Source organism: Polyodon spathula, chromosome 4 (genome assembly GCF_017654505.1).
Source record: "Polyodon spathula isolate WHYD16114869_AA chromosome 4, ASM1765450v1, whole genome shotgun sequence".
Lineage (NCBI taxonomy): Eukaryota > Metazoa > Chordata > Actinopteri > Acipenseriformes > Polyodontidae > Polyodon > Polyodon spathula.
The window spans coordinates 45769303-45775302 of NC_054537.1; positions in this window are offsets into that span (position 1 = coordinate 45769303).

Below are 6000 nucleotides of genomic sequence, written 5' to 3' on the forward strand. Positions count from 1 at the left end.
TGTCTGCGTGCGACCACTAGGCCAGCCAGGCTCCAGCCCAGTGTGGAGTGGAGGGGGTAAAGTGCCTGAGCGGAGTGTGAGCACGAAAAGCCTCTGGCACCGCTCCCGCTCCAACGCCCGCTCCAAAAGATGTTTTGCAAAGGAAAAATATTTGACACTGTACATATATAAGATGTAAAATATGATCCATAAACGATGCAGTTTTTGCGATGTCCGACAATATTGTGCAATCTATGAAATCGCACTGTTTAATTAAAGCCCCTCCCTGAATTGTCACTGTCAATGTCTGGTACAGAAGGGTCATCATTTCAGCAAACTGTGTCGCATCCATTGTGTTTTTTTCATTTTGTTTGTTTTTTAGTTTTGCTTTGTTTTTTACCCCTTTGCAGTCCTATGTCGGACCAGGTCCGACATTACAATTTCCCCTTTCCAGTCCAATGTCGGACCCTGTCCGACATCATCAAAAAGAAGCAAAGCACAGATCTCTAGTCATTTTTTCTCCAGAAAAAGCTGAGAAAACCTTTCAATGGCCGAGTGAGACCAATAGAAGCTGAATGAAACTGAAAAAAAGGGCGTATCTTCCATCCACTACAGAGATAACACAGACATAATAAAGAAGCTACCTCCTGCATCCACAGACATTTGCAGAGCTTTTTGGAGATGTTATAATAATTAAATAATGACTTGGATCACATTATTGAGGAGTTTGGTGATAAATTGAATGATCAGGAGAGGATTTATCAGTATGCACGTCTATAAAGAGGTATGTGAAAAATACAGCGAACAAGGGGTGGGGCTTGGCTGTAGATAAAGTACTGAGTGTCCTTTTGCAATTCATTGCAAAAAAATATATTTTAAATAGCGCGTGTGAAAATAAATTGGACCTGATGCACCTGACAAGTGCTGAAAAATGGACTGCAAAGGTTTAAATGGGCACTGCTTTGTCTTGGTAATTTCAGTAATCCCACTCCTTACACCACATGTGGAAGGGTGTGTGAATACACGAGGCAGATACAAAGCTCCGCCAGCACAGACGCCCAGATTTATTATTTCATGCTCAGTTGGCAGGTGCTTCCATGACAGTTTGGTGGCACTCTACCAGAAATGGTATTGTGCCCCATCTTCATAAATCACACACACACAGGTGTGTAAACAAAAAAAAAATAAGTAAAACGCGAAAAGAAAAAAGAAAACAAAATACTTAAAACATTTCTGCAAAATAATGTGTGCTGGTTTTTAACCACGGCTCATTGCTCCCTCTAGCAGTGGAAGCCCAGGGAAACATGCACTGCTCAATATCCTCTCTTTATACACTGTGGGACGCCTCAGTTCCGCTAAGCTAACTGACAAGTAAGTAACCGGTGCGTGGCTTGCTTGCACCACTCTGTCTAGATTCGATCACATGGCTCATGAGAACCTCCTATCACTTTGGGCAGCTCATCTACCAGGGTGATGAAATGAAACCTCAAGGTGGTGAGCTTCATCTGTGAGAGCAGAGATAAAACTCTTTGTCTCCCAGGAATCAACCTACTGTCACCCCTGATTCTACATAATAGGAGGTGGGGAAACCGTTGGTTATAGATGCCTTGGCACACCAGTGGCCGACGCATCCGTCATATGCCTTCCCACTGCTCGCATTGCTCCTGCTGTGTCTGAGGGGAATGAGGCAGGACCAGGCCAAGGTGTCTTAGTAGCCCCATACTGGCTCAGGAGAGTCTGTGTTTCAGCCCTATTGCAGCTCCTGAGCTGTCAGTCATGTAGCTTGCCAATGCACCGCAACCTGCTCAGCCAGGCGTGAGAGACTTATGGCAGCCCGACCACTCGGGCCTGCAACTCTATGTCTGGTCCCTGAATGGCTGCATTTGAGCCATCTGCGACACCCTACAAAATGGCAGGGCAGCGTCCATGCGTTCCCAGTATGAGTGTCTGCCTAATGGATTTGACCCCACAACTTGACCTCCTCTCTGGAGGCTAAACGTGGTGGTTAATGCACTCATGAAGCCTCCATTTGAACCCCTGCATTCAGCTGATCTGAAATTATTGTCTTTTAAAGAAGCTTCTTGCTGGGTATCACCTTAGTGTGATGCAGGCATTCTCTGTTGTGAAAGCCTGCTTATTTTATACAAAGGCAGGATAAAGGCAGGATAACTTTCCATGTTAACTAGTGGAAATGGAAGCTACCATCCACATCCTTTCCAGTCTGACAGCAAGCGACAGCTCCATATGCTCTGCCTAGTTCGGGCCCTGGCGTATTATGTTGACAGGACAAAAAAGTTGGAGGCATTCTGAACTGTTTTTATCTGCTATGCAACACAGTCCCATGGTCAAGCCTTGTCTAAGCAGTGGCTATCCAAGTGGATAGCAGACATGGTCAAGACTGCCTATGAGCTGGCCAACTTGCTCCCTCTGGAAAAGCTTGCGGCCCATTCAAACAGAGGCTCTGCAACTTCGTACGATTTATTCCAGGGTGTTTTACTAGGTTCTACAGGTTAAATGTCGTAGATCCTCAAAACCCTGGTTTTATTAGAGTGTTATGGGTGTTTTCCCAGTCGACCCTTACAACACAGGCATAGAGGTGAAACTCTCCCTCAATATTTGAACCCTAGCTACTTCTTAGTGGAATTCCGATCTTCCCCTTGCGATAGCTTTGGTACATTCACCCATTCGGTAATGGTTACATTTTGTATTTGAACTGGAACGTTAGGTTATTATCATAACCCTGGTTCCCTGAAATAGAAGTGTAACCACTAACCTTCAAGGTTGCTGCATCCATGATTGCAACAGGCTTGAAGGAAAAATGACGCTGAGATCTGTGAGTGCAGTCCTTTTGTACTCTCGGGGGCTGGGCCATGACTGTGTCACAGGGCCAAAGAGCAGCTTTGGTAAACAATTTTCAGTATTCAGGTCTTTAGGAGGTAAATACCTTTTCAGTAATGGTTTTCTATTATAGGGAACGTTCTACTGTATGGAGTCTAGTTTGTATAAAATTTAATTAGACTGGTCAAGGATAACATGTAAACGTTTTGTATGGACCTGTATTCTCTCTGGCAGTCTTGGATAAGAAAAAGAAAACTATTTTTTACTAATTTAGAGCCCATGGGATCACTTATTATTATATATGTATTGAAGTATTACCAGGTCTGTTTTATTGCATCTCCCCTGGGCTATAGGGGAGAGCAGGGGTAGGGGTGGTGATTTCCTATCAATTATGAGCAGTTTGAGATCCTGAAATTACTTAACTCTGAAAGAAAGACATATTCCTTACATTCCTGATTCATGGGCTTGTATTTTTGTTTTTACACAGGTGCACGGTATTGTACATAGATCCAGCTCTTTCAACACAGGCAGGATTTAACATCTCTGCAAAAATCCTCAGACACATACGGAAGGAAGTAAGTCATTGTTTAATTCTTAGCTCACCTCCCACAAAGAGGTGGGATCTTTCAGTTCTGAGGGTATATGTTTATTACTGATGCCAAAGCTAGTAACAAAAACAAACCTTTGTTCTCTTCCACATTGGAATGAGCATTTTATATAATGATTTCCACATATATAATGTATATGTTATGATACAAGTTTGAATATTGGCAAATCTTAACACTTATTGTTAAATGTTGACATTATTGTAAATGTTGCCTTATGACCGAATGTCTTTACAAAATAAACACAATGTTTTACTTCGGATATTTACCAGTAAATTTCAAGAATAACCAAGTGCCTTTGGCTAATGACTGACTATCTCGCTTTCGCTCAAGGTAAGGCTTCAGGAGTCCTGTGAACCTCCATGTGCCTCAAGAGTCTATCATGCAGCCTAAGTAAGTAAATCTATCTATTCAGTGCCTGTCTTTGTGCTGTTTTGTGTCATAACCAAAGTGTGATTTTCTGTTGAAAAAGCAAAGGTCCTAAATTATTTAATTTATGTTTAACATAACTACTAGGTATATGGAATACCATATCCTTCAACACCATTGTGATTTGTTTTATACACTAATTTCGCAGAATGTTGGTTGTTCTAGATAAGTGGATCACAATAGTGTTTGGTACCATGTTGAATTGCTCAATTGTGCATTACTGTAAGCACATTCTTAATTATTTTGTTAATGGAAAATATGTTTGCCGAAATAAATATATTCAACTGTAGAAGGGTGGTGGGTAATTCACTGACACAGAAGACAGACAGGTGTACTTGGAAAATCCACACAGGTGCCCAGTTTTATTCACAGGGTATTTTTACTTTTTAGCCTGCAGAGGGAGCTGTTGACCGTGGTCTGCCTACCAACGATGATAAAAACAGAACCAGGGAAATACCACAGACGGTACAGGTCAAGTGCAGACGCACTTACAGGTGCTCAAAACAACAATCCAAAAACCAAAGGCGAAAGAAAAGAGAAAAAGAAACACAGTAATCAAAACTACAAACAAAAGGTACTGCACTCGGCAATGTTGCCCCAGCCGTCACTACCCGTACGGCCTGGGTCTCCATCCTACTCTGACTGTTCCTCAGTCTTTTATAAAAATACACAGGGGTCTGCCCACAGTGTCCGCGCTATCACTAATTTTCTTTCTTTGTTTTGTTTCTCTTCAATTTCATTCCCGGTTTGTCTCTGTCCCGGCCATTCTTGGTTCCTCACCCGAGCTTCCGTACACCTGGTACGTCTTAGAGGGGCAGACCTGAGGAAACAGTAGAGTGTTATTTTATAGGGCTAACAATCCCCCCAAGACCCGCCTCTCTGCCACTCAGCGAGAGGGAAAGCCCACACACCCCCTTTCCCACCTCCCCGTGTCACTGCCATGACCCACAGGCGGGTATTGGAATGTCTGCTGCCCTCTTCCTGCAGCAGATGATACTTGTGTAGTCGTCTCACACATCAGCAGAGTTAGTACAGGATCATACCCTAATCATGTGGGGGGGGGTATTACATAATGTAGTTAATAATATATATAATATTATATATCATTATTATATATCAATATTATTTTGTTAATTGGCAATTTATATGCAGGAATACATAGGTTCTTCGATGATATATACCTTATTCCTTTGAATTTTAAGATGTCCTTGAATTTAAGATGCAGCCCAAATTTCCCACCCTTAACTTGAGGGGAAAAAAATAAAATAAAGATGCATTTATAAAGATGCATTTACTCGTATAAGAAAAATACATATGGAGACAATTTGCAGCTGTCTGGTGTCATACAGAGCATTACAGTTTTGCGCTGCTTCTCATTTCCAGCCTAAGCCTGTTTAAGAACTCAGCAGCGCCAGTTTGAGGCTACTGTACCGCAGCATTTATTTATCAAAAACAAGAAAATGTAAATAAGTAAACATCTGAACAGACATTGGTTTACAACATACGGTACATTTATAAAACTGAAACAATAGCAATAATTTTTTTCACTTTTCAACAGCAATCGATTTATTATCAGATGAGCAAAAGCAACTGAACAATGTAGATAAAAACACATTTTACAAAAGTGCACAGCAAAATAAGTTATAAAAAAAAAAGTCTAATTTTTCTTTATTTTTTTCAACAAAAGTGTATTCCTTTACCTGAGTCTAAGGCTTTTCACAATCAGCGCAGGTAATGTGCTTCTCCACGCCACCTTTCTGCACAGATCACAGCTGTTCGAAGTTTTATTTTTATTGCACTTGCCAACCTGGCATTGGCGTCTCTTGCGGCTCTCAATGGGGCTGCCAGCTTCAGCTGTGGGTACACGGTTGGCAGTCTCCAAATGCTTCTTGCAAAGTTCCTTTTCTAACTGTAAAATATAGTTTCTCCATGGTACATTATTCTCTGTGCATTCTTTGTAAAGTACCGAGGAGTTGATAGCTGCTAGGTTCAATATATTGTAAAACATCTGACCAGAGCACCATCGGGAGCCAGCTTTCATGGAATACTTTCGTGCCATCTGATCCAAAACATCAACTCCATATTTTGTTGCACAGTAGTAGTAAAACAGTCAGTTGCTTTCAATCAGCCTTTTGAAGGCGGGCGTCTG